General features: G+C 36.9%; 1 protein-coding gene across 1 annotated transcript in view; it reads right to left on the bottom strand.

Annotated features, from left to right (window-relative positions):
• DPYD (dihydropyrimidine dehydrogenase) overlaps positions 1 to 19601 on the bottom strand; it is an 806753-nt gene that overhangs the window by 55544 nt on the left and 731608 nt on the right. The window lies entirely within an intron of this gene.

The following is a 19601-nucleotide window of genomic DNA, read 5'->3' as shown; positions in this document are numbered from 1 at the left end:
CTCTTAATACTTTGTTATGAGAAAAGTCAAATAGTCATGCTAACTGGGTCACGATGCTTTAACACTGTAATTTTAGTAACTTTTCTGAGTATTTTAAAAACATGGAGAGTCACAGTTTCCCAAGGGGTAGTACAGGGAAACCAAGACCTAGATTTATTCCAAGCACAGATTCAATAGGTCAGTGTCCACATAAGATTTGTGTTTTGCATTTTATATTATTTCCTTCAACATGTTTCAGTGTCTACCAAGGATGAAGAAGTATAGCATTTGTGATTCATTTGGAATTTATCCCTCCTTTTTGGACAGATACTAGGGATAAATTATTTGGTTTCAATGGCTATCAGTTCACTGAGAAAAGTCAGATGCTACTAAAATTTGTCTGTATCTTTGAACACTGGGGGTGTGGTCCACTCCCACTTCCCTCCCACCTCAAATATTTGTGCTTCCACAACAAGAATTGTTTATCTGATCATCTCTTAATGACTTGTGGGGTGGCCCTTATGAATTTAGAAAGCCACTTACTCCTTTTATCTGCTGAATATATGGGGACCATATATTCTCTCTAAAAAACCTATGGGGCCTCATATAGATGGTTGGAGAGTTCTTAACTTTTTCTCGTGCACATAAAAGGGAAACTCTAGTTTCCCCAGAATAACATTTGGCAGAAATGAATTAGTACTGTAAAAGCGCAACTTGTATAATTTTGTTTCCCTTGAATTTTGAAGTCTTTTAATATTTTTTAATATGTATTTATTTTTGAGAGAGAGAAAGAGAGAGAGAGAGAGAGAGAGAGAGAGAGAGAGAGAGAACAAGTAGGGGAGGTGCAGAGAGAGAAGGAACGACAGAATCCGAAGCAGACTACGGGCTCTGAGCTATTAGCACAGAGCCTGACACGGGACTTGAACTCACAAACTGTAAGATCATGACCTGAGCCGAAGTTAGGCCTTAACTGACCGAGCCATCCAGGTGCTCCAATTTTGAAATCCTTAAAAAGGATTCTTTTATAATACATTAGCTGGTGAGAAAGAAAGAAGCCACTTGTTTTTGTTTAAAGTGAGTGGAAACTGACCTTGCATAACCATGTCTCCTGTTCTGTGTGGATGAATCTCCTTTTCAAAAGACTATCGGGGTTACATGACATAATTGTGTTTTAACAAACAAACCAAAAATGTACTGCATCGTAGACATTCTGATCCTCCCTAATCACTCAGATGAAGTATCTCATTTGTTGAAGAAAATTAAGCAGATTTCAATGAAACCTCAGGCTATCTACATAGGTGTGAAAGAGAAATTCTAGTGTTATAACCTTCTAATAGATAGAGTTGTTAGAACTATGCTGAATCTTTGCATAGGCCTGGGCTTCAACAGACTCAATTTACTAAACAGGACAGAATAAACTGATAAGCAACAACTTATTTTTATGTTAAATAGGTGCCTTTAAGATGCTTAGAAATAGTTAATTCTGTTTAGTAAATAAATAATTTATATGATCCCTTCATTTGGGGACTATTAATGGCTTATTGGTTCTTTTGAGGATTTAATAGTACAATCGCCAACTGTAGCTTTGCTCTTGTCTGACTTGTCACAGATCCTCAACATTCAGGATAAAAATGCAGGCAGCATACTGGACATGTGCAACTGCAGAGCTGCTCTTTTGACCCTCATCTAAACAGATGTGGCATTAAGTGATAAATGGTTGGGAAGACTGAGAGGCAGTGGCCATTTCTCCACTTTTAGCACAAAGTTCCCACCTGATTTAGTTTGGGACATCTTCTTGTCTTTAGACTGTAACCTCTGAATATGAGTATATGAAAAATCCCCTCCAGTAAAACTTTGACAATCTTGATTCTGTCCTAATAATTTTTTATATTATCTACAGATTATAAAACATGCTACATAAACGTCCCGTTGAAAGCTCTCAAGCACTTGCTTTGACTTGCCTCCCTGGTCCCTTCTTCCACTTGTCCACACTTCACCTGCGATCAAACTAAACTTGTAGTCTCTAAATGCTTCATAGTCTATGCATATGTTCTCGGGGCCTTATTTACCTTCCCTCTATTCTTAATCTGGTATATTCCTACTATTTCTCTAGGTCTCCGCTTTGAGACTGTCTCCTTTGGGAAGCACTCCCTGCTAATGTATACTTTCATAACACATGGGATGAACCCATTCATGCCATTTACTCTATTATGCTCAGTTCCTGAATTTCCCCCTAGGCTACTTGATGCTTAAACACATTTGTTGAGTAAATAAATGAAGGAATGGGTAGTAAAACCTACATCTTTTCTTTTATGTGCTTCTGCATATGATTTTCCCATTTCAATTTTTTAAAAATTTTTAATGTTTTTATTTTATTTTTGATACAGAGAAAGACAGAGCATGAGATGGGGAGGGGCAGAGAGAGAAGGAGACACAGAACCAGAAGCAGGCTCCAGGCTCTGAGCTGCCAGCACAGAGCCTGACGCTGGGCTTGAGCCCATGAACGTGAGATCTGACCTGAACTGAAGTTGGAGGCTAACCGACTGAGCCACCCAGGCGCCCCTCAGTTCTTTTTTAATCCTCTAAAATAGTACCTTGGAATTTTTTCAAATCCTATGTTTTCTTTGGGACTTTTCTGCCTCGCTCTGCCTGGACAGTCATTCATTCATTCAACAAATATTTCTGAGTTTTGTTTATGTAGAAGGCACTCTGCAAGGCTGTGAAAAGAATTCCTAGAGAAATTACACCTGGGTGTTACTGTTGAAGGGTTTATAGTCTAACAGAAAAGGGAAGACAGGCTTAAAGAAAACTATCGTTGAAGTAGAAAATGGTGTCATGGAAGGGAAACAATATATTCAGTTGGAGAGACAAGACAGGTCTTCTTAAATAGGTACAAGGCCTTAAAGCATGTACAGAATCTGGACAGTATGGCATAAAGAGAACAGACATTCTAAGCCACAAGATAATGTGTGAAAAGAAGAGGGAAACAGAGAACATATAACTCACAGACAAAAGCCTGAGTGGAGCTCATGGTTTCTGACAAATTGTGGCATTGTTGAAGGTGTGTTGAAAAGGAGCCTGGGTCCCAGCAGTGACGATCCTTAAATGCTAGGCTACATAGTTAGGTTTTTGGTAGACATAGAGTACTATTGATGCTTATGAGCAGAGTTGTAAACCTCTCATTGGCTGGTTAAGTCTTGCTTCATCTTCCGACAAATATTTCTGCATTTAACTTTTTTTTTCTATGAAACTATAGAAAAAACTCTCATACCAGTCTAGTGTTCTTTTTAAAACAAATTGTATAACACAAACTCAACCATTTTTCTAAAAAGCTCAACTTGAAAACACTAGGAAGGTCATTGTCAAACCATTTTCCCCATTTTCTAGTCCTTTTGAGACCTGTAGCCTCAAATTTTCCATTTTTGGAGCCATTTCCTTACCTTATATGCCTTTGTGCTGGTGCTTTTTTTTGAAACACCAACTCATGACCATGCTCCCTTAGACATCTTCTTGGATTGTGGAAAAAGTATGTAAGACAGAAGGCCCCCCATCATGCTATCATATACTGCAATACTAAACCTTGTATGCATTGCTGATCTTCATCAACCAAGCACACAGTAGTATGTGGTTAGTAATGCTTAATGAATAAATGAATGAATGAAGGCTGTTCATATTGGAATAAATGTTACTCGGTAATAAAAATTATCTTTTTTATTCTACATCCTCAACCACTCTCACTGGCACAGACACTCAGTAAATGTAAATTAAATGAATGTAATTAATCCATTCAGAAAAAGGGATGCCTGTGGACAAATCCCAAGGAAGTGCAAAAAAATAAAAAATAAATTTCCTCACCTCAAAAAACACAGAGCCTCATATATGGTATTTAAGATAATAAAAAAAACATACTCTTTAGCTCTCATTTACTGATGCCTGGCCTATAAGCTTCCAACAAATTATAGCCATTGCTGATTTCTTTTTTAAAGCCCAACTCAAAGGCTTCGTATCTTTGGTTTTTTTTTTTTTAATGTTTTATTTATTTTTGATACAGAGAGAGACAAAGCATGAGAGGGGGAGGGTCAGAGAGAGAAGGAGACACAGAACTGGAAGCAGGCTCCAGGCTCTGAGCTAGCGGTCAGCACAGAGCCCGACACGGGGCTCGAACCCACGAACGTGAGATCTGACCTGAGCCAAAGCCGGAGGCTTAACCGACTGAGCCACCCAGGCGCCCCAAGGCTTCGTATCTTTGAACTAAAGAGTTCTGGGCTTTATGACTTGCACAAACAAACAGAAGCTGAATGTGCCTAGAGTTATCCGTGCCTAATATTTTAATTCCATTGTTCAATAATTCCCATTCCTTTGCATTATTTTTGCTTTATTATACTCTTATAATACCCTCAAATATATCTATAAAACTTTACAACCCTTTTCCAATGGCATATGGTGTGTGTTCTGAAGAGAAACATGTTTATGAGCTGAAAGATGGGAAGAAAATGAAAAGTGCTCTTACGGGACCTAGGGAGGGGTTGCTGTCTGCCTGTGTGGCAGGAACACTGCAGTACATCAGGCTCTCGCAACCTGCGTCGGAGCCTTCTGCTTCAGCAATAGATACAAGTCTGGGAATGTACTATGCCAACTTTGATGCTTTTAGGGTTTTTTCCCCCTGCTGAAGATTAAAGTCAATAGTTCCTGAAACAATACTTTACTTCTGTATGCCGTAGAATAAGATGTGTTAGGAAGGAGAGAATTTAGTGTGGACAAAGGTCTGGTGCCAAATACAACTGTACTGTCCTCTCCCATTGGAGTCATCTGGACTTTGCCCAGGCCAGAGTTACCAACAGTGCTCATAGGGGACCTTGTCCTTCCATAAGCATACTCTCTCTCTCTCTCTTTTAAAGTTTATTTATTTATTTTGAGAGAGACAGAGACAGCACAAATGGGGAGGGGCAGAGAGAGAATTCCAAATAAGTTCTGTGCTGCCAGCTCGGAGCTTGACATGGGGCTTGAACTCACAAAACCATGAGATCATGACCTGAGCCAAAACCAAGACTTGGATGCTAAACTGACTGAGTCACCCAGATGCCCCCTTCCATAAGTATTCTTGGAAACCTACAGAGCCTGGTTCCAAAAGATCTTGCTAAGTTCTTAAAATGCTTCAGTTCTTGAGCTCTAGATTGAAAATTTCCACCACCTCCTTATTTATCTTCTTGTCACAATCATGGATTGAGTCACATAGACAAAGACTGGAAACCTTGGCATGATCCTAACCTCTTTTTGCTCCCTAGTTGATCATCAACTGCAGGCATTTCTCCTCTCTGTTCCTTCCCACCCATGTCTACCCCTCCTCTTCATTTCTCTTCCTTACTTTCAACCTTGACATTATCTCATGTGGCCTATTTCAATCATGTAATTTTTTAATGTTTATTTATTTATTTTGAGAGAGAGAGAAAGGGAGAGCACAAGTTGGGTAGAGTCAGAGAGAGCGGGAGATAGAATCCCAAGCAGGCTCCAATCTGTCAGCACAGAACCTGACATGGGACCCAATCTCACAAAGTGTGGGATCATGACCTGAGCTGAAATCAAGAGTCGGATGCTTAACAGACTAAGCCACCCAGACATTGCTATTTCAATAATTTTTCAATCACTCTCTTCTGCCTGTAGCCTTTCTTACTCAAATTACCCTCCAACATGCCACCCACAAGATCACGATTTCTTTAAAAGAGACTTACGTATCCCATTAAATAAACAACCCCTTCCTGTCCTGTCTGTTAGTCTGAGATTGTTTGCTGATAATGAAATCCCTTCACCATCTCAACCTAGTTCACCTTTGCAGCCTCATTCCCCTCTGCACTGCTCCACATACCCTTTGTGTCAGCAGCATTGGATGAGCTTATGATCTTCTGCACATTCTGCTCAAATCCTCTTGAAGTTCTTCACTTTCTGAAATACAGCTCTCCTGTCAAATTGTGGCTCAAAGGCTCTTGTATGTATTCCTGGATTTCTCCATTTGGAAACAATCTCTCTTTCTCTGTTCTATGGCACTCCTGTAACTGCATCTCTATTGTAGCAGTTTTATTCTGCTTTTTATTATAGTTTGCAACTTTAGTTTCTGTAGCAACCAGTGAGTGTAAGTTGCATCTTAAAGTCTTCTTCAGCATCTGCATTACTCATTTGACAGTGTGTTTTAAGCAGACCTAGAATTATCTTTGCACAAAATACTGGCTCTACTCATGAGGTTTTTCTGGTATTCTTCACATTTCTAAACGTGCAGCCTTTCCTGTAGATATTCTATTAAAAGGAAAAATAAAAAGCATGGATCTGCCTTAGTCAGCAACGTGAGGAAACTTCACTGGAGGTCAGAGAGGGTACTCCCATGCTGTCTGCCACTCGGTGATGATCAAACATAGGTTTGAAAACAAAATATTGAAGGGAAATGGTCTGAAGACTCCATTTTTCTGGATTTTCTAAGTTTTATTTCTCGGTGCTCTAAATGTAAGCGTTAGAGATCTGCTTAACTAGATGGTCATTTGTAAAATTCTTGTCACTGTTGACAATGAAGAACAGTATAAAGTGCTGCACTGTGAAACCCATTACTGCATTGTATCAGAGATGTGGTTCTGGAACATATCTTATTTGCAAATATATATTAGATATTTCATGACAGGTTCCTACCAGAAAAAGCTGTGCTTCTCTTCTGTTGATTTATACCCACAGGTCTTGTGAATTACATATATGATTGCTCTACTTTTTGTATTAGTTGTTAGGCAGCTCAATCTTCCTATATTAGAATGTATAGAACCACTGATACATAGTTGGCTACTAACTCCTTTCCATATAAATATTCAATATAAATATTCTAGTAATTTCTATTCCATGTAAAGTACATAAAATGGCCTTTTATACATAGAAAGTACTCAGGGTTTCCCGATTAAATCCAAAGAATTAAAAAAAAGTGAAAAGTCTCAGAGAAAAAGGCTATAGGTCAGATATAATTAGTCACTTGAAGGAACCCGCATAGGCTTTTGGTCAAAGTTGAACACAATAATACGGTATTCAGCATTATTGGCTGTCACTGATTCATAGGGACCAATACCTCATAACTTCAGGTAAAGGGAACATGTGCAATATTTCCCCTACTATAATTCTCTTATGGAGGATTTGAAAGAGAATGGTACTTTTTATGCATGCAGTAAAATCCAAGCACCACTATATAAATTAACTCTTTTAGACAGCAGTCACAAAAAGAACATCAATACCTCTCTTGGCTTCACCTGAGAAAGGTTAGTGTTATGGGATGTGCACAAGACGAAGGGCAAGGAGCATGGATTGCTGGTCCCTGCTATATGTCAGAGCAAGACAAGTGAAATACAGTGAGAAGGTCAAGAGCAGTGGAAGCTGAAGAGACAAGTATTTGTTTGTGTGTGTGAATGTTCATAAGATCTGAAGAAACCTCAGTATAAATGTCAGTCTTCATGACCTGATCACAAATGACTCAATACAGAGGTGAAATCAAGATGCCCCTATTGAGAAGGTCAAAGTACACATTCCTGAAGAATGAGACCACAACAAGCCAAGAGATCCAGGCCTAACAGGAAGGAAATCCATGAACGTACTTTTCATATTATGCTCAGATGGACTAGAAACGAGGAAAGGTCTTTGAAAATGGAATAATTTTAGTTTCTAGGGTTATCTGGTTGCAATTTTTACATAAGAATTTTTTTCATTTATTTTCCTTTGCTTAAATGAGTTTTAAATGAAGATGTATGGTTGCTAAGGTGCCCACAATATAAAATACATTTGAAAATGTTTCTGTGACCTTCACAATTACTGTGCTATTAGAAGGGAACACAACTACAGTCGGGAGGGACATGTAGAAAGAAGCCAAAGGAAAAATATTTTTGAAAAAGAGATTCTTAAAGACAGACAAAACTGTAATCCCTTCATTATTCTCATCAGACTTCCTTACATCTCAGCATTCTTAGGTCAGTTAGTCAAATTGTTGCTCAACTTTCATCAACAAGGACTTCAAGACTGAGGTTACCACTTCAGTGTAAGAACTCTTACTAATAATAAAAACTTGTAATGTTAAGAAATTTTTCCCTTACTGCCCCTATAGATAAATGTCCTTATAGATAGAATACTAGAGCATTCCTCCTATCTATTCCACATTCATTTATTTGACTATAGTATATAGTTTCCTGGTATAGGAATTGAGTAAGATGGAGGAAATCTTCACAATTTTATATTTCTTATTTCATAAATCCTATATGGAATTTTGTCTCTATAATTTTCAATTATACAGGTAAAATAATAATGCAGGAAAATTTGACAATGAGGAAAAGTGAAAGAAAAAGGCACACATAAACCTAGCATGCTCAAAATTCTTATCATTCTTACAGGTCCTTGCATCTTTTTCACATGCAAGTCATCATGATGTAAAATGACTCTTAAAAAATGTTTGCTTGTTTTACCTTTTATCCTGTACAGTGTGCGAGATAGCTGCCTGGAAATTGAAATATTCTAGCCAATAACACACCATAACTTAATCAACTTCCCTTTACATTGCTTTCAAGTTTTTACAGTTCTGTGTGATTATTAAATAATGATGAACTGAACTTTGGTGGGCACATTTAAGAATATATATTTTAGAATATTTCCTTAGAATTAATTTTAAGACTTTAAGTTATAGGATTTCTTTTCCAAAGAGTTAAAAACATTTCCAAAGAGCACTGGGTGTTCTTTGGAAACCAATTTGACAATAAACTATTCAAAAACAAAACAAACAAACAAACAAACAAAAAAACCATTTCCAGTCATCAATATGTATGAGATCACCAGTTTCAAGCCAATACTTAGTATTATCTAAATATATATTGATGTAACTTTTTTCTTATTTATTTAGTATGTGATATAAAATGAGACTTTATTTTTCCTTTAAAGTTTTTAAAAAATCAGTGAGCTTAAAAATTTATTCTGTTCCTTATTAATTGTATTTCTTGTTTTTGAATTGTCTGATTATAGAGATGTCAAGATATTTTTGTTAAAATTTTAATTTAACCTTTTATCAAAAAAACCCATTAACTCTGCCACATTTATTAAACTTTTTCCAATTTGGGCTATATATTACATTACATAAAATATATTATGTTATATTTTAAAATATAGCCAGCTAAAACTATGTTGTAATTTATATTTATATAAATAAATAGATTCTATCATTCCTGGCCTTTATTTTTAAATTGCTTTTTGTTAGTAATAAACTATAGTGATATTATAGTTTTAATTTTTCTATGTGTCCTTAAAGCTTATATCTAAGTTATGCAAACAGATCTATTTGTTGGTGTCATTTTCCTTTTTGTTGCTTTTTAAAATTGCTTACCTACTGAAGTTTGATAAACACTCAGTTTGAATTTCTTCAACTTATTCTTTGGTTTGTTTTATATTTAACTATTTCTTCATTTTGGAATTTGTTTTGGTGTATGGTATGAGGTATATTCAATTTTTCTCTGTAACTGCTATACTTTATCATATGCTACATTTTCATTTAAAAGTCTTTTCAGAGGTAGTCACCAAGATGGTGACATGTGTTGTTCCTGACATTGCTCCCCATCACCAGAACAACTGACACCTCTTCCAGAACAAGACCCCACAGAGAGAGTCCTAGAGCACACGGCTAAGACTGAAGCACCTATACATTGACTTCATTGGCCCTTCCCCAGGTCAGCACAGTACTATGTGGAGAGGTCTCCCTTGAGCCTCCAGGTCCTGGGAAAAGAGAACCGAGAAAGGACCACCAGTTACTTCTCTTAGCTTTATGGGTTCCTCTGTGGGGGGTCTCTGTTCTGATCTCACCCCATGGGGGTTGCAGGGACTCTATGGGGCTGAACTACTAGGAATCTGATTGTGATGGAGAAGGGAGGTGCTTGCAATAACTAGCACATGGAACTCGGCAGACAAAATTCATACCTGCAGTGCCCAAGTAGTAATCCCAATCAGGACTTTGTCTCATCTGCAGAACTAAGTGGGTGATGTTCTCTGACCAGGGAACATGGCAGGTTTCAGACCTGTTTGATTCAAATCCTCAAACAAGGAGTTATACCAGCCCTGGAGCCCTGTTTGTCCACACCTAGGCAAGGAGTTGAGTCACAGCTCCACCTGCTAAGGAGATTGTTTTCCTGGCCACATCTGACCAGAGGGGATAGAGAGAACCCCTAGAACTGTGTAGCCCAGCAGCATTTGAGCTGAGAGATGGGCAAACAGACCTAATTGTTGCCAAAGCAAAGCCAATTCAGGACACGGAATGTTCCTGTGCTACGTACAGGCAGGGGAATTAATTTATAGCCAAGGCTAAGCATAGCTCCAAGCCCCTCCAAACCAGAGACCCTCTCTGGGAAATTGAGAGTTGTGTGGAGCCGCTCCTCTGCTTCCCTCCTAGGCAAGGAAACTGACACAAAGATCTACCCACTCATTGTGACTCCTGGTATCATCTGACCAGAAGGGCTAGCAAGAACACCTGGAACCTGTGTGGCCCAGTGGTACTTTGAGTAGAGAGAAGGGCAGTTAACAGTTACCAGAGTAAAGCCACTGTTAAGACAATAGACAAAGAGCTTTACCAGCCTTAGAGTTATTTCTCCCACTATACCTGGTTGGGAAACTGATTCTTAGCCCTGCTCATTAATACCTAATGATAAATACTGCGTCCACCCTGCCTGACCAGGTAACTGAACCAGAACACCCAACACTGGAGTACCTGAACACATAAGATGAAAACTAATAGAGCTAAAAGGAGAAATAAATCACAATACAATAATAGGTGAGGGCTTTAATATCCATTCTCAGCAATGGACAGACTGTCCAGACAGAGAATCAATAAGGAAATAGCATATTTGAAAAACACTGTAGACAAAATTGACCTAACAGACATATAGAACATTCTGTCCAACAAGAAAATACCCATTTTTTTCAAATCCACATGGAACATTTTCTGAAATAGACCTTCTGTTAGGCTACAAAACAAGTCTTTGCAAATTTAAGAAGACTGGAATCTGGTATACCAAGTTTCTTCTCTGATCACACAATGGCATTAAAATAGAAATCAATAACAGGAAGAAACTGGAAAATTCATGGAAATTAAACGACACTCTCCTCAACAACCAATAGATCAAGGAAGACATTAAATTATAGGAAATAAAACAGTATTTTGAGACATATGAAAATGGAAACAGAAAATAGCAAAATTTATGAAATGCAGTAAAAGCAGTTCTAAGAGGGAGGTTCTTAGCAGTAAACACCTTCGTTAAGAAACAAGAAAGATCTCAATAGTCTAACTCTATGCTCTAAGGAACCAGAAAAAGAAGAAAAAAGAGCCAAAGTTAACAGGAGGAAATTAACAATAAAGATTATAGCAGAAATAAATGAAATAGAGTTCAGGAAAATAACAGAAAAGATTAACTAAACTAAAAATTAAATCTTTGAAAAGATAAATAAAATGGATAAACTTCAGCTATATGAACCAAGGAACAAAAAGAGAGAAGACCAAAATAAACAAAATTATAAATGAGAAAGGAAACATTATAAACAAAACAATAAAAATACAAAGGATTATGAGAGGCTACTATGAACACACTGGACAACTTAGAAAAAAAAAAAAAAAGAAAAGTTCTTAGAAAAACACAACTGACCAAAACTGAATCATAAAGAAATAGAAAATCTGAGCAGATCATTGGCTAGTATGGAGATATAATCAGCAGTCAAAATTTTTCAATGAAGAAAAGTCCAGGACCTTTGGGCTTTACTAATGAATTTTATCAAAACATTTAAAGAATTAATGCCAATCTAAATTCTTCCAAAAATCTGAAGAGGAAGGAATGCTTCCAAACTTATTTTACAAGGCCAACAGTACTGATGTCAAAGCCAGCAAGAGATATTATTACAAGGAAAGATAACCACATGCCAATATCCCAGATGCATATCTATGCAGAACTTCTCAGTAAAATACTAACAAGTCAAATTCAGCAACACAATACAGGGATCATTCACCACAAGCAAGTGATATTTATTCCTGGGATGCAAAGATAGTTCAATATATGCAATTCAATCAATGTGATATGTGACATTAATAGAATGAAAGAAAAAAATTATACGATCACCTCGATAGATGAGAAAAAGCATTTGGTAAAATCAACATTTATTCATGATGAAAACTTAATAAATTAGTATAGAAGAAGTGTACCTCAGCATAATAAAAGCTATATATGACAGGCCTACAGCTAACATACTCAAGAGAAAAAGTTTGGATGTCTTTCCTCTTAGATAAGTAACATGACAAGGGTGCTCGCTGTCAGCATTCCTTTTCAATGCAGTACTGGAAGTCCTAGCCAGAGCAATCAGATGAAAAAAAGAAATGAAAGGCATCAGAATTGGTAAGGAAGACGTACAATTATCTTGACTGGAAGATGACATGGGTTTATAAATAGAAAATCCTAAAGACTGCTATTAGAATCCAGGAGAATGTAAATAACCAAACCAAACCAAACCAAACCAAACCAAACCAAAATCAAATCAAACCAAACCAACCAACCAACCAAACAAAAACCTGTTAGATCTAATGGACAAATTCAGTAAAGTTGCAGGAAATAGAATCAACATACAAAAATCAGTAGTACTTCTATCCACTAAAAATGAATTATCTAAGAAAAGAAATAAAAAGAGATCCAATTTACAATAGTATCACAAACAATAAAATACTTAGGAATAAACTGAACCAACTGAACTAAGGTGGTATATGATTTCCACTCTGAAAATTACAAGACATTGAAGATGATGAAAGAAACTGAAGACGCAAAGAAGTGGAGAGATGTCATCTATCTGCAGGTTGGAAGCATCAATTTTATTAAAAAGTTAACACTTCTAAAAGCCATCCATGGATTCAATGCAATCCTTATCAATATTGCAATGGTAATCTTACAGACCTAGGAAAAATGATCTTAAATTTTATATAGAACCACAAAAGACCCTGAAATATCCAAAGCAATCCTGAGAAAGAAGAACAAAGCTGAAGGCATCACATTTCCTGATTTCAAGCTATTCTATAAAACTATTGTAATCAAAACAATATGGTATCAACATAAAAACAGACATATGAACCAATGGAATAGAATCAAGAACCCACAAATAAATCTAAGCTTATATGGTTAACTAATATTTGACAAAGGAGCCAATGGAAAAAATGGAAATTTTTTCAATGGAAAAGAAGACATTCTCTTCAATAAATGATCCTGGGAAAATTGGATATTTGTCTGTAAAAGAATGAAACTAGCCCTTTATCTTACTCCACTCACAAAAATTAACTCAAAAATCGAATAAAGACTTAACTGTCAGATTGGAAACATAAGACTTCTAGAAGAAAATATAGGAATAAATTTCCTTGACATGGGCTTTTGTAATGATTTTTTTGGATATGACACCTAAAGCACAAGCAACAACAACAAATAAACAAGTGGGACTAAATCAAATTAAAAACACTCTGTAAAATAAAAGAAACCATCAACAAAATGAGAAGACAGCCTACAGAATGGGAAAAATATATGCAAATCATATATCCAATAAGGAGTTACTATCTAAAATATATGAACTCCTACAACTCAATAGCAAAACCACAAATAACCCAAATAAAAAATAGGCAAAGGACCTGAATAGACATTTTTCCAAATGAGATATATAAAAGATCAGAAGGTACGTGAAAAGGTGTTCAACATCGCTAGTCATTAGAGAAAAACAGATCAAAACAACAATGAACTATCATCTCACACCTGTTAGAAGGGCCATCATCAGAAAGGCAGATAACAAGAGCTGGAGCAAAGTTGGAGAAAAGGGAGCCCTTGTGCACTGCTGATGGGATTGTAAATTGGTACAGCTGCTAGAGAAAACAGTATAAAGTCTCCTCAACAACAACAACAACAACACACCTGTCATATGATCCAGCAATTCCACTTCCGGAAATATATCCAAAGGAAATAAAAACAGTAACTTGAAAATGTATTTGCACCCCATGTTCATAATAGCATTATTGACAATAGCCAAGACATGGAAACAGTCTAAGTGTTTATCAATAGATGAATGGGCAAAGAAGTTTGGTATACATATGTACAATGGAATATTATTCAGCTATAAAAAATGAGGCGATCCTACCACTTACAACAACATGAATGAACCTTGAAAGCATTATGCTAAGTGAAATAAGTTAGACTGAAAAAGACAAATACTGTTTAATCGTAAAGATCAAAAGAGCAAAAAACAACAAACCCCCAAAACCAACAAAACCAAACTCCTAGAAAAAGAGATCAGATCAGACATATGGTTAATAAAGGCAGAGGGTGGGGGGAGGCAGAATTGGGCGAAGGTGGTCAAAAGGTACAGACCTTCAGGTAGGAGATAAGTTTTGGGGATGTGATGTACAACTTTATGACTACAGATAAAACTGCTGGCTGATACACAGGAAATTTGTGAAGAAAGCAAATCCTCAACGTTCTCATCACAAGGAGAAAATGTTTTTTTTTTTCTCTTCTTCCTTTTTAAAAATATGATAGCAATATGAGATGATGGGTGTTAGTTGAATCAGTCATGATAATCTCTTCATAATACATGTAAATCAAACCTGATGGTTTGTTGTGCATCTTACACTTACATACAGTGATGTATATCAATTATTTCTCAATAAAGCTGGAAAAAGAATCCTTTCCCCACTGTTCTATGAAATCTTCTATGATATATATTGAATTATTATACATATTAAGTTCTATTTTTATTTAAAATTAGATTCTGATTATATTAGATGAAGACTTTGTTATGGGCTAATTACACTGATAATATATGATAATTATGGGAATAACATTACACTGGTAATAATTTCCTCATCTTCTAGGTCATAACTTCTAGCCAAGCTGTGGCTTTCTAGAACTGGCTCTGAGCTGATCCCGTTTTCAAGAAATAGGGAGAATATCACTTCCAATTGTTGAATAAAGTTGGTATGCTATCTGCAAAATGAAAATAATGCTTTTCATTAAGTCTGAGTATAATGTTTGTTTTCTTTTGTATTTCCTTCAGTAAAGAATCGGTTTAAAATAAGACTGATTTTCACAGTGTGGCATAGAATTTGTGAGCCTGGATTCTGAAGCCAGGCTGCCCGAGTACGACTCTCTGGTCTGCTATTGACAGGCTGGAGCATTTGGCTCTCCTAGGCTGGACAGGGCAAGTTCCGTAACCTGTCCGTGCACTACTTTCCTCATATACCAAACGGCAATGATAAGCCATTGTCTCCTACGGTCATGAAAAGGGTTAAATGAATATTTGTATTATGCTACCTAGTTTTGGAGGGAGAGTATGAGGTGTGTCAACAAAGGCTTCCTAGAGAAGGTTACCATTAGGCTGTATCTTGACAATATAAGTAGATATTCACTCTTTGAATCTCCTAGTTTGACATGAATTTCTGAAGTTAGTGGTTAGCTATTTGGTAGAGAAGTGTTCCTGAATACTTTCAGAAGTCTCCACCCACCTCTGTTAGGGCATGTAGGACGTTGTTTGTTCCAAGAAGCCCTAGGCCTAATGATGAAGTATGTCAATATCACCTTTGCCACTTCTCTCAAGGGAAGTATGATGCTGCTGACAGTACCCAGTGTTGAGAGTATAAATGGTAAAGAATTGGGTAGAGCAAAAATCACAAAGGGGAACAGTATCAGTGAGGTCATTCCTTCTAGGCAGGATCTTACATACTTTTTAATTTAAAAAGTGTCTCTGAGATGATTGATATATTTTTAAATGGTTTATTTGTATGTTTGAGACAGAGTGAGCACAAGCAGGGGAGGGGCAGTGAGAGAAGGCTACAGAGGATCTGAAGTGGGCTCTGTGCTAACAGCACCCAGCTGGATACGGGGCTCCAACTCTTGAACAAAAACTCTTGAAACAGTTAGATCACCTCAGCCGAAGTCAGATGTTCAACCGACTGTGCTACCCAGGCATCTCAGAGATAACTGATATTTTAAAAACCTGAGCCTTAAAGAGCTGCCTTATCCACCATTGTTTGGGGTTTCTGTAAGTATTAAGTTTGGTTACTATGAAGCAAAGTTCCTAGAATTTATTTGCTTAGTTTTGCTCAGACATACTTCTATTGAGTTGATTTGGCTAATCCTTGGGGTTCCTTAAGAACTGATATGCTATAGCTATTTGACGGACATTTGTGTCTTTTGCAAAACAATAACTATAGGTATTACACGTTATGTTTCTTAAAATACAAATCCATGCAATAACATTTTCCTAATATTTGGTGCCAAGAACAAATGTCTCTTAGGACAAACCTAGACTTCAACCTTTTATTAGGCCACAAGGCTGTAAAGCCCATGAGTTTCTTTAGTTTTTTCACTACGAGTAAGTTTAAAGTTACACTTGGTGTACAGTTTATCTTTGGTTTCTGATATAAGTATTTCTTACTTCCTAAGTGAATCCCAATCTGTTTTAAGTTTTAAAAACTATATTGTCTTAAATATTTTAAATCTGTAATCTGCTTTAAAGGCATATATTTACATGAATGAAATAGCTATTGTCTGTGTTCCCCATTTGATCCTTACTAAATGTTAATCTTAAAAAAGCAGTGGTAAATTTTTTTCTTTCCAAGTGAATTTCAAGGTCGTACAGCAAGATAGGATTTCTTGTTTTATACATTCTATGTCCCTAACTCATCGGTACCCAGTGAAAAACTTGATTGATTGATAGCTGTCTTCTAAATGATGCCTCGAGCATTTTTTTAAAGGTAAATTTTAATTAAAATTATGGGCTAATAGCAGGAATACTAGCTGAGAGAGCCTTCCTGTTATTTTCAAATTACTGCACAATGGACTGTGGCTACTTTCTGCATGTAAGGGAGAGGACATTCAGGGTCACCATTTTACCTTGGAAGGGAATTTGTTAGAGCCCAGTTCTCTCATTTCAGAGATTAGGAAAATAAGGCCCAGAGAGTTAATACCATTTGCAAAGGTAACAATGCTAAGTCATTAGAAAGTCAAGACTTGAACTAAGGTTTCCCATTATCCAGTCATGGTACTGGAGGCCAATCCATTTACTCACTTTCTGTATCCACACAATAAGAATGACCTGTATAATTTTTAAGGCTGGATATCCAATATGACCCTAATCAGAATCTCCATTCATACAACCCTGTTTTAAAAGTGCTAGGAATCATGATACAAATAACAAAATCTTGAGCACCCACTATTTCAGGCTCTGTGCTAAACATATTTTCATTATTTCATATAATCTTGACAGTAACCCATTGAGGCAAGTATTATTATTCTCCCTGCTTTACAGACAAGAAAACAAGCAGCAGCCCATGCTTAGCACCAGGATTCAGTTGAGCTCCTGTCACTGTGAGTACTACCTTATAGATCCATTAATGTATAAGTACTGACAACGCTTTCCTTCTTGGACACACAAGGCAATTTTTTCCCCCAGGCCAGACTGATTTACCCTACTAATTTCTCTAACGTTAATCTTAATTCCTTCCACTTAGATGTTTTTCCTGGAAACTTCTTGCCATCAAATCAGGAATTCATATGTAGTGATTCAGGGCTGGAAAGTCACAGATAGTGCAAGAATCCAAGACAACACCAAGCATTTGGACAAATCAGGGAGGAATAGTCTGAATCTCTCCCAAAAGAATGTCAGTGAAAATAAGACACCACAACCAATGAATACCTTAAAAAAGTATGAAAGCAAATTTATGACAAGAAGAAGAGAAATGTAAGCCAAAAGCAACTGTATCTTTTATTTATTTATTTATTTATTTTTTTGCCATCCTCAACACTGGTAAAGAACAGCATACTAGATTATACTGGATTAGAAAGGACAGTGGGCAACCAATACTGTAATATTTTAACGTGACACAAATCAGAAAAAGTCTCAGCTAACAAATCTCTTCTTTCCATAACTAATATTTGCTAAAGGTAACAACGTATTATCTTCTCTGATGAAGACTAAGGGATAATATGGCAAATGTCAAGTAAATAGTTCAATTTGAATCAGATTCTTTGTTCAGTTGTGGGTACCATGGTACTGGTTATTGCTTGTGGGTCTTTTGTAGCTGTAGACCAGCAGACCTTCTGAAAATGCTGAGGAAGAGTGTCTCCCCAGAGCAGTTTACACTGGATATCAGCCTCACTAACACATGTCCCAGCTAAAAACCATGCCACACAGCCAACCAATGTTTTCAGCATGTTCAGTCATCTGCTTTGGAGAGACTGAAAATATTGCTATTGATTCAGCTTGGTGTTTAATGCGGTTGTTAAATTTTAAATCACTGTACAATGAGCAATACTTTGGATAGTAATGTAATTCTTCCAGATTTATCATTTCTCTTGAAGCTTGACTATTCAGTACACCATGTAGCATTGAAATCCAGACAGGGGAGTGGGTTTTAATAACATAAACACTTAATAGAACAATTTTTATATAGCCTTTCTCACATGATATAAACGGGAAAAGACAACTTCTCTCATTCTGCTTCTCTGCAGACATTTAGTCAGGTAGGTATCTCTATCAGTTTTTCCATAGTGTGCTTCTGCCATTCTTACTTTAGTATTGCTGCCTTTTTTATCCTTGTCACCAAATGTGATATTCTGAGCACTCAAGATATGGTGCAAGTAGGGATAAATTGGCTTATATTGAGACTACCATGGCAGAGCACATAGGATCATCGACGTCTTTGAAATGAGCCTTTAGGAAATGACTTCATCTTGGGCATATGTCTGGTTGTTTTGTATATATTTAAAGGGCTAATAATTAATGTATCAGGTAATGCTTCTTTCATATTGACTGCCTACAAGCAGAGTGGTCTCAATGGATGCACATCTTCACTGAAGGAGGTAACCCCTATATCTTGCCTTTGCCATAGAGAGAATGATGCCTTCACTGTGTACTCATCCTTGATCCAAAATGTTACTGGAACCCATTTATTACTGGCAGTGGGGTTTTCAAAGGTTTGTATTTAAGTGTCCACCAACCACTTTCCAGTCTAGATAAAGGATGTTAGCTAGGTTCAGAATTAGCACAGATGCAATCTGGATATTCATGCTGACCCTACTGGTAGACGTTGGCTGCACACTGAATGTGGCCTGGCTGAAACCTGTTCCTATGTGAGTGTGGCATGTGGAAATTGAGACAGATGGCAGGGTCAGTAATAAGGAACTTGTTTGTTGTTGCTGATTGGAGGCCATTTCTCCTGCCAGCATGACTCCACAGATTTATCCTGGCATTGGTGACCAAGGGGAGACAAACAACGTTGTTCAACAAGCATTCTGAAAGATAGCATATGGCCAGAAATAAATCTCTAGAGAATACCACGATGTGTTGTGTTGTGCTACACTGTGGTAGTATTGTTCCTGAGCAGTAGGGGGCATGGTGAGTTCATCCGGTCGGAAGTATAAATAGAAGTAACTGAAAACAGCAGGAAATATAATCTGGTGAGCTTGAGAGCAATTGGGTTGTGTGTTGCTTTTAAGGTTATTTGCATTATTTTTATCCTTTCACATTTTACTCCCAGAAAATATTCATATAGTTTGCTTTTAGGGTGACAA

Source organism: Suricata suricatta, chromosome 8 (genome assembly GCF_006229205.1).
Source record: "Suricata suricatta isolate VVHF042 chromosome 8, meerkat_22Aug2017_6uvM2_HiC, whole genome shotgun sequence".
NCBI classification, from domain to species: Eukaryota; Metazoa; Chordata; class Mammalia; order Carnivora; family Herpestidae; genus Suricata; species Suricata suricatta.
This window is presented reverse-complemented; position numbering and strand designations above follow the sequence as displayed.